The following is a 10,294-nucleotide window of genomic DNA, read 5'->3' on the forward strand; positions in this document are numbered from 1 at the left end:
AACATTTTTTATTTCTTTTTTTTGCACTGCCTATTTTCACTTGACTATTTAATGGACATACGTACTGTAACTCAGTCTTTGTCTCTGTCACTGTACTGCTGCCATTAAGTTAACAAATTTCACGACATGTGCCAGTGATATTAAACCCGTTTCTGAAATAGTTCAGTGCTGAGTTTGCATGGATTCAGTAAGAATTGAACCCAGCTGCCTGAGCACAGAGTTTGGATTGGTGTGTAACGATTCTGTATTGAATCTACTCATTCTGCTTCGCACAATTTTCTCAAAGCATCAAAGTTTCAACACTACAGCAAGCTATCCAGCCATTGAACTTCACCAGCTTCTTGTAGAGGTCACACCAATCTCTTTCTCTGTTTTTGATTGCGTAGTAAAATCTGTTTCAAAACTCAGACTGATCCAGTTTCACTAGCCTGAGAGGCATTTTAAATACTCTCTGTACCTTTTGCTGAGAGCATGGTTTGTACCCCTATCAGTGAACTATGTGCTAATGGGAACAGCTTCCCTCCATTTACCCCATCGAAACTATTCAAAATTGTACATATCGAATATCTGCCCGGCTTCTTTGCTCCAAGGAGAAGAGTACAACCCACAAGTCACTGAAATTTCTCATTTCCAAACTATTCTAGTAAACCTAGTACCCTGCCTAGGATCTTCACATCTGACTATTGTTAGCAGATCGGAATTCAAAGGTCAAAGTAAATTTATTTTCAAAGTACATATGTAGTCATATACAACCCTGACATTCATTTTCTTGTAGACGTACTCAATAAATCCAATAACCATATTAGAAACAATGAAAAACCGCACCAACTGGACATACAGCCATTGTGCAAAAAACAACAAAATGTGCAATAACACAAAGAAATAAATAATAATAAATAAATAAGCAATAAATATTGACAACATGAGATGAAAAGTTCTGAAAGTGAGTCCATAAAGGCTTATATGAGTCCACATTAGTCTTGTGATCCACATTAGTCTTGTGAAACCATGGATTTGCGCCTTGGAAGGTTTCCAGGACGCAGGCCTGGGGGCAGGGTTGTATGGGTGACCTGCAGTTGCCCATGCTGCAAGTCTCCCCTCTCCACGCCACCGATGTTGTCTAAGGGAAGGTCAAGGGCCAATAACAGCTTGGCATTGGTGTCATCACAGAGCAATGTGTGGTTAAGTGCCTTGCTCAAGGACACAACACACTGCCTTAACTGAGGCTTGAACTAGCGACCTTCAGAACACTAGACCAACACCTTAACCATTTGGCCACATGCCAACACATAAATATTCATAAATTGTGGGCATATCAAATGAAATTGAGTAAAGTTAATTCCTTTAGTTCAAGAGCCTGAAGGTCGAGCGGAATAACTGTTCCCAAACCTGGTGGTGCGAGTCCTGAGGCTCCTGTACCTTCTTCCTGATGGCAGCAGTGAGGACAGAGCATGACCTGGGCGGTGGGCATCCCTGATGCTGCTTTCCTGCGACAGACATGAAGGGGAGGGCTTTACTCATGATGGACTGGGCCGTATCCATTACTTTTTGGAGGATTTTCTTTTCAAGGGCATTGGTGTTTCCATACCAGGCTGTGATGCACCCAGTCAATATACTCTACATGTAATACTCCAGCTATGACCCTACCTTTACTTTATAAAGATTTAATGTAATCTCACTGCCTCCATATTCTAAGTCTCTATGTCTGAAACCAAGGATGCCGCATGCTTTACTAACCAATCTCTTGAGGTGTCCTGCTACTTTCAAAGATTTATTCACATACGTATTTTCCCGAACATCCTTCGGAATTTTGCCGTTTCATCTATATTGTCTCTGCTTCCTTCTTTCTGCCAAAGTATATTTCACAATTCACTCTTAAATTCACTCTTCCACACATCAGCTTAAGCTATGCGCTTTTATTGCTGTCCTCCCACCTGCAACCTTGGTGTCATCTTTAAATTTAGAAAGAGTGCTTTTCTTTTCATTAAGGGGTATGGGGTGAGTGCAGGGAAGTGTTGCTGAAGTGAAAGTTCAGCTGTTGGAAGAGCCAAAAGCAGCTTCTGCCTTTGATGTTCACCACCTGCAGGAAACTTAAATATTTAAAAACACAACACTGATCTCCAGTGAACATTATTGTCAATCATCGATCAGTTTGAAAAACAATCTCCTGTTTTCTCCCTTTAAGCTAATTCCCTATCAATACTATTAGTACCCATTAATGTTCAGGATCCCAATTTGTCTAGGTAGACACTTATATGGGATTTCTTCAAACAACTGGACATCTACTACATTTCATTCAGCATCTTTAGCTCATCATTCTAGTTAATCAAACATGATGCCCCTTTAACAAATTTGCTAGCCATCTTCATAAACTTATTCAAACAACATTTTTTTTCTCTGATTGATGTTTTTAAAATGTTCTCCATAACAGGAGTCTGTCCTTGTACTAAATATCTTTGCACTCTTGTGTGAACCAATGTGTTGTACTTGTTCTTTTCCATTACCCTGTGTTTCAAGAGGGTTGAAAAGTTAAGAAAAGCCTTCTGCAATCTCCTTCCACCTCCCACTGTAATGTATATTCCTGAAATGCTGAACCCATATTGAACTTGTATTGATTCAAAATTGAGCCAGAATTTGCCTTGATAACAGGAGCAAGGTTGGACTGACATGCTGGTCTCTGCTCATTTAGCATTCACACTGCATGGATACTGATAAATCTATAGTTATTGAAATGGATTCATTAGCAACAGTGATTAATCTGTGGTCATTACTATAGATCTTGTACTGACATCAATAGTCTGTACTTATTGCTATTGATTCTCCACAGGTAGTGATTCGTTTTAATGTGAGTATCCTGAATTTAAACAGCAGTGATGAACACCACTGGGAGAAAGCAGCAATGTTTCAAAGAGACGGTGTCAGCTGTTTTTGCAGTTACCACTATCCCAAGAACTGACACAGATCTCAATCCTACATATTATTCTGGATTGAGGAGTATTGCTCTATCTATGCTAATAAAGTGCTACCCCTGTCCTCACTCGTAAAACGGAACTGATGAATTTGTGTCCAAGTTTGCGGATGATATAAAGATAGGTGAATGTAGTGCTGCAGAAGGAATTAGACAGGTTAGGAGAAAGGGCAAAGTGGCAGATAGAATATCATGTTGGGAAGTGCATGGTCCTGCACTTTGGAACAAGGAATAAGGCATAGACTATTTGTAAACAGGAAGATAATTCAGAAATCAGAGGCGCAAAGGGGCTTGGGACTCCTCGTACAGGATTCCCTAAAGATTAACTTGCAGGTTGAGTTGGTGGTGAGGAAGGCAAATGCGATGTTAGCATTCATTTCAAAAGGACTAGAATATAAAAGCAAGGATGCATTTATAAGGCATTGACCAGACTGCATCTGGAGTGTTGTAAGCAGTTTAGGGCCCCTTATTTAAGGAAGAATGTGCTGGCATTGGAAAGAGTGCAGAGGAAGTTCATGAGAGTGATCCTGGGACTGAAAGGGTTAAAGTATAAGGAGCGTTTGATGGCTCTTGGCTTGTACTCACTGGAGTTTAGAACAATGACGGGAGATATCATTAAATCTTTTTAAATATTGGAAGGCCTAGAGAGAGTGGATGTGGGGAGGGTGTTTCCTAGAATGGGGGTGGGGGAGTCTAGAAACAGAGGACACAGCTTCAGAATACAATGACTTCAGTTTAGAGCAGAGATGAGGAGGAATTTCTTCAGGCCGAATGTGGTGAATCTGGGGAATTATTGCTACAGATGTCTGGGGAGGCCAAGTCATTGAGAGCCACGTTAGCACAGCGATTAGTTTGACGCTAATACAGTTGGGGCGCTAGCGATCAGAGTTCTATTCCAATGTCATCTGTAAGGAATCTATATGTCCTCCCTGTGGAAAGTGTGGGTTTTCTCCAGATATTCCAGTTTCCTCCCACGTTCCAAAGACGTGCCAGTTAGGAGGTAAATTGTTCATTGTAACTGATTAAGTTGGGGGTTCCTCCAAGAGGGAGGACCTGCAGGGCCACGTTGGCAGGAGTCAGCACTTTGTGCTTTGCCAAGCAGGTCAAAGGGTAGAGGCCAGGCGAAAAGTGGTTCAGGGTTCAGCTCAGGGCTAACAACCCCGACTGGGCAAAGAAAATTGTCACAGAAACAGCAATGAAGAATCCTATATCTGTGTGTGACCATATTCCCGAGTCTCCAGCCAGGATTTTCATGACTGTCGGTAGTGTAAACCAAGAGGAAGCTGCTGCCACGATGAAGAGACCCCTGAACACCGCCGAGATCGAGGCCAAAACTGATCTTTGGAATACACAAACCATGAACAACATTGGTAAGCCAGCACAAATAACTGCAGAACTGGATCGTTACAACCTTCACATACTGGGTGTCAGTGACAGCAGATGGGCAGGGTCTTGCAGACTAAAGGTAGCAACAGGTGAAACAGTTTTATACTCAGGAAGGGACGATGCTCAGCATCATAATCGTGAATCTGTCATTTTGAAGAAAGACGTTGTTAAGTGCTTGCTGGAGTGGAAACCAATCAACAGTGGGCTGATGAGAGTCAGTCTGAGAGGGAAGCGAGTGAACATGACTGTGATCAGTGCTATGCTCCAACTAACGATAGTGACATTGAAGAAAATAATGTTTTCCATGAACAGCTGAAATCAGAGGTAGAGTTAACACCACTCCATGACATAGTCATTGTCATGGGAGATCTAAACGCCAAAGTGGGAAATAACATCTCACACTTCACTAGGGTCATGGGCACACATGGATGTGGAATGATGAATGACAATGGTGAAAGACTGGTGGAACTCTGTGCCATGGACAATCTGGCCACAGGAGGGAGCTTTGTTCCACACTGAAATCTACATTGTGCTCACCCAATGGACATGACAAGAGCTAGATTGACCATTTGATGGTCAATGGTACATGAAGACAATGCTTGCAGGATGTAAAGGTGAAGAGAGGAGCAGATTCAGGAAGTGATCACCACCTTGTTGTAGCAGTGATGAAGCACTGGGACCAGAACACGTGTACAAAGACTTTTTGATGTTGAAAATCTCAAGGGCACCAGTGTGAGATCTAACTTCACCATTCAGCTTAGGAACAGATTCCAGACCTTGCAAGACCTTGATGAAGATGATTTAGTAGACAGGATCGACACAACGTGGAAACAGATTGCCTCAGTCTTCAAGGAGACTAGAATAGATACAGCAGGAAACATGGACAGACTTAGAAGAAAGATGGAAAATTAAGAAGGTGTTAGATGTAAAGTCAACAGGAATTAAGAAGAAACATCAACTAGCATATACTGAAGCTTACAAAAAAGTGAAGAGACTCGTAAGAAAGGATAAGACCTTACAGAGGAATCAAAGCAGCAGCCAATCAAGGTCATCAGGGAAAAATATTCAAGATTTCAAAATTGGTACGTGGAAAGTTCCAGCCAGATCCAGTGGTTCCATGAGAGATAAGATCGGTCTGCTTTTGACAACTGAGAAAGAGCAAGAAGCACAATGGACGGGGTATTTCAGAGAATTACTGGATAGTTCAGCAACAAGTGAAGAACCTGACATACAAGAGACAGCAGAGGACCTCAACATTAGCACAGATCCACCAAAGAAAGAAGAGATTGTTGCTGCGATTAAATCATTAAGGAACAGCAAAGCTCCAGGACACGACCATTTGAACACCAAACTGTTCAAAGCAGAACCAAAAGTTGCAGGACCACTGTTCACTATAATCTGGGAATGGAGACAAGTACCCAAGAAATGGACAAAGGGAGTTATTGTTAGGATCCCCAAGAAAGGAGCACTAAATGATTGCAACAACTGGCATGACATCACACCTCTGTCAGTGCCCAGCAAGTTTCTCACCAAAGTCATTATCCAGTGGATTAAAGATGTTGTCGATATGTGCTTGAGAAAAGAGCAAGCTGGTTTCAAGCGAAACAGAGGCTGCGTTGATCACATTGTGTAACATCGTGGGACAGCGCACAGAGTGGCAGAGACAACTGTATGTGAATTTCATGGACTTTGAAAAGGCTTGTCTGAGCATCCACAGGGAGAGCTTCTGGCAAGTTCTCAGATCTTATGAGATCCCTTCGAAAACCAGCCAGCTTATCCAGAGTGTCTACGCCTGCACAGCTGAGGACTGCACTTTGCGCTTTGAAGTCAAGAAAGGAGTCAGGCAAGGCTGTGTGATGTTGGTGACATTATTTAAACTGGTGATTGACTGGGTTACGAGGCAAACAAAAGATAAGCAGTGAAGCATTAGGTGGACTCGCATGACAGAGAGAGACCTTGTTCCCACTCCACACCATGAGCCTCAAGAAGATCCCATAGAACCATAAGGCATGGGAGCAGAATTAGGCCATTTGGCCCATCGAGTCTGCTCCACCATTCAATCACGGCTGATTTTTGGCACTACTATATATCGGTATCTCTAGTATTCCAGCCAATTGGTCCACTTCATGTGCCCACATACAAAATGAATTCTGGAACACCTGATCCCAGTGCTGAAGATCAGCTGTGCACCATTTGAAAGGATGGGCTTGGTGATCATTAGGAAGTGAATCCTTGGCTGGTTTCCACCCACCTTATTTAGACCATAAGGCATAGGAGCAGAATTAGGCCAACTGTCACATCAAGTCGGCTCCACCATTCAATCACGGCTGATCCTTTTATTCTCTCTGCTTCAACCCCAGTTCCTGGCCTTCTCCCCATAACCTTTGATGCCATGTCCAATCAAGAATCTATCAATCTCTGCCTTAAATACACCCAACCACTTGGCCTCCACAACTGCCTGTTTTAACAAATTCCACAAATTCACCAACCATTGGTAAAGAAATGTCTTCACATCTGTTTTAAATGGACTCTCCTCTATCCTGAGGCTGTGCCCTCTTGTCCGAGATTCCCCTACAATGGGGAAACATCCTTTCCACATCTAGGCCTTTCAATATTCGAAAGGTTTCAATGAGATCCCCCCTCTTCCTTCAAAATTCCAGTGAGTACAGAGCCATCAAATGTTCCTCGTGATAATCTTTTCATTCCCAGAATCATTGTTGTGAATGGCCTCTGAACCCTCTCCAACGCCAGCACATCGTTTTTTAGATGAGGAGCCCAGTGATGTTCACAATACTCAAGGTGAAGCCTCACCGGTGCTTTATAAAACTTCAGCATCACATCCCTGTTCTTATATTCGAGACCTCTTGAAATGAATGCTAACATTGCATTGGTCTTCTTCACCTCTGACTCTACCTACAAGTTTAAGGTGGTCTGCACAAGTCCCTTTGCATCTCAGACTTTTGGATATTCTCCCTGTGCAGAACATTTATTCTACACATTTATTTCTACTACCAAAGTGTAGGAACATGCATTTTCCATTTCCAGAATCCTCCATATTTTCTGGCCAAGAAAGGTCTCCAATCACACCTTACTCCTTCAGTTGTCACCAAGAGGACATGGCCACAATCATCACGAGGAAACGTTGGAGATGGATTGGGCACGTGATGAGAAAAGAGGCCAACTTCATCAACAAGACAGCATTTCATTGGATCCATGAAGGGTGGAGGAAACATGGAAGACTAATTACAACTTGTTACCATTCTGTAGGAGCAGAAATGAGGACCCTGAACTGCACCTGGGGCACAGTAGAGATGGCCAAGGGAAGACAGAGATGGAAGACCTTCATTGCTGCCCTAAACACCAGTGGCAGAACAGGCAGTAACTAGCTAATTAAATTGGGAGGGGGGAGGGGTGCTGGGTGGTGAAGCTGAAAGGGCCAGTGGGACCCACTCTGAGAATAATTAAATAAATAAATCGGGTATCTTCAAAGCAGAGGTTGAAGGATTCTTGAATAGTAAAAACATCAAAGGTTATGGAAAGAAATCAGGAGAATGGTGTTGAGAAGGATAATAGATCAGACATGACTGAGTGGCGGAGCAGACTTGATAGGCTAAATGGCTTAATCTGATCATATATCTTATGGTCTATGATCTTATCCTCCTTTAATTCCATACAATTCAGTGATACTTACCCATCATTACCCAAACCCAGGCTCTCCAGGATCAATTATTTGTAGGAAATATTGAAAGCTCAGCTGATATTAAATGTTGTAACACTCCTGTAAAGATCAACTGTTGAAATTGAGGGGTTTTTTGGGTCAGTATTAACTACAAATTGATTCAGTTGGAACTACAATGGAAGACTTGGGGAAAGGCAAGCATCTCCTTCATATGACTTACATCAATAAAGAAGGGACAACAAGACAAATGAAAATTTTTGGTACAGAATGGCAACAGAGGCTGAAAAAGAGGAGTGAATGGTTTTAACATTGTGTAAACTGGGTAAACATATAGACAATGTACAAATTGTAAAAGATAATTTATTGGGAGTATGTTATGAAAGTATGACCATAGTGAGGTCTGTTTTTGACATATATGAGCTGAAATTTTATTGTTATACTACCTCTGTTAAGTTGGCTTTGGACCAATTGAATCTGATTGAAGTCAAATCTGTGATTTCTCCAACTGGCTCACTTCAATAAAGTTCATGCTTAACTTTTAAAATCTCTGTATGTTATATGTTATAGAATCGTCAATCTCAATGCTTCACATGCAAACTCTTTGGAGTTCCAGCTATCACGTAAAAGCCTAAGGGTATCGAGAAAGCCAACAGTTGAGGTTGAACAGAAAATGCTTAAGGGATTAAAGCTCATCTCTCTAGTATTTTGATTGTTTTCATCCATTCTTTCATTCAAAAGGATTTTAAACTATTCTGGAGGTGTTATTTTGGTAAAAAAAAAGATGGTAATAGACAATAATTTTAATCATTATATCATATCTCTGATTTATATGACCATATATTATAAATAATACATATAGTATTGAATTTAATTATAAATTTTTAAGATTTATAAATTATAATTATTAATAAGAGCAGACTTAGGCCATTTGGCCCATTGAGCCTGCTCTGCCATTTTATCCTGGCTGATCTGTTTTCCCTCTCAGCCCCAATCTCCTGCCTTCTCCCCATATCCATACATTGCCTGGCTAATCAAAAATCTATCAACCTCTACTTTCAATATACCCATTGACCTTGGCCTCCATAGCCAAGCGTTGCAACTAATTCCTCAGATTCACCACTCTCTGATTAAAGCAATTCCTCCACATCTTTGTTCTAAAAGGATGACCCTCTATTCTAAGGTTGTGCCCACTATAGGAAACATCCTCCCCACATTCACTCTATCCAGGCCTTTCAACATTTGATAGGCTTCAGTGAGTTTACCCCTTATTCATGATATTTCATGATATACTTGACAGAAAAGTATTCATTACATGATAAGATTTAAACCGATTTTGAGATCAATACATGTTATTATCTTGTGAGGCCTCACCTTGAGTACCACTGTTTTGGGCCCCTCATCTTAGAAAAGATGTGCTGGCATTGGAGAGGGTCCAGTGAGGTTCACAAGGATGATTCCCGGAATGAAAGGGTTATCATATGAGGAACGTTTGATGGCTGTGGGTCTGTACTCACTGGAATTCAGAAGGATGAGTGGGGATCTCATTGAAACCTTTTGGATGTTGAAAGGCCTAGACAGAGTAGATGTGGAAAGGATGTTTCCCATGGTGGGAGAGTCTAGGACAAGAGGGCACAGCCTCAGGATAGAGGGGCGCCCTTTCAAAACTGAGATGTGGAGAAATTTCTTTAGCCAGAGGGAGGTGAATTTGTGGAATTTGTTGCCACATGCAGCTGTGGAGGCCAGGCCATTGGGCAGAGATTGATAGGTCCTTAATTGGATATGGCATCAAAGGTTATGGGGAAAAGGCCAGGAACTGAGTTGAGGAGGAGATAGAAAAAAAGATCAGCCATGATGGAATGGCGGAGCAGACGGGATGGGCCAGATGGCCTAACTCTGCTCCTATGTCTTATAGTCTTTAAACCTTTTAAGAGTATGAAGGCTAAGTTAGGCAAAGAAATCAGATTAAAAGCATGCCTTTCGATAATCAATGATAAGTATTTGTAATTTTCAGTAAATAGACAATAAAAATAAAATACAGGTGAGGTTAATCACCCATTAAAGGGGCTAAGGGAGGGATTCAGTTAATAAAAGCTTACCATATGAACAGTAGGACTGAAAGTTGGGAGAATTTTAGAAAGTGGTAAATAATAATAATAAGCAATCATTATGAATTGATTGGATCATTTTGCACTGTCAATTTAGCCAGTCTTTTATCCCCATCTACAGTACTAATTGTTAATAAACAGAGGCAGTGAAACAGA

This window comes from Hemitrygon akajei, chromosome 15 (genome assembly GCF_048418815.1).
Source record: "Hemitrygon akajei chromosome 15, sHemAka1.3, whole genome shotgun sequence".
NCBI lineage: Eukaryota > Metazoa > Chordata > Chondrichthyes > Myliobatiformes > Dasyatidae > Hemitrygon > Hemitrygon akajei.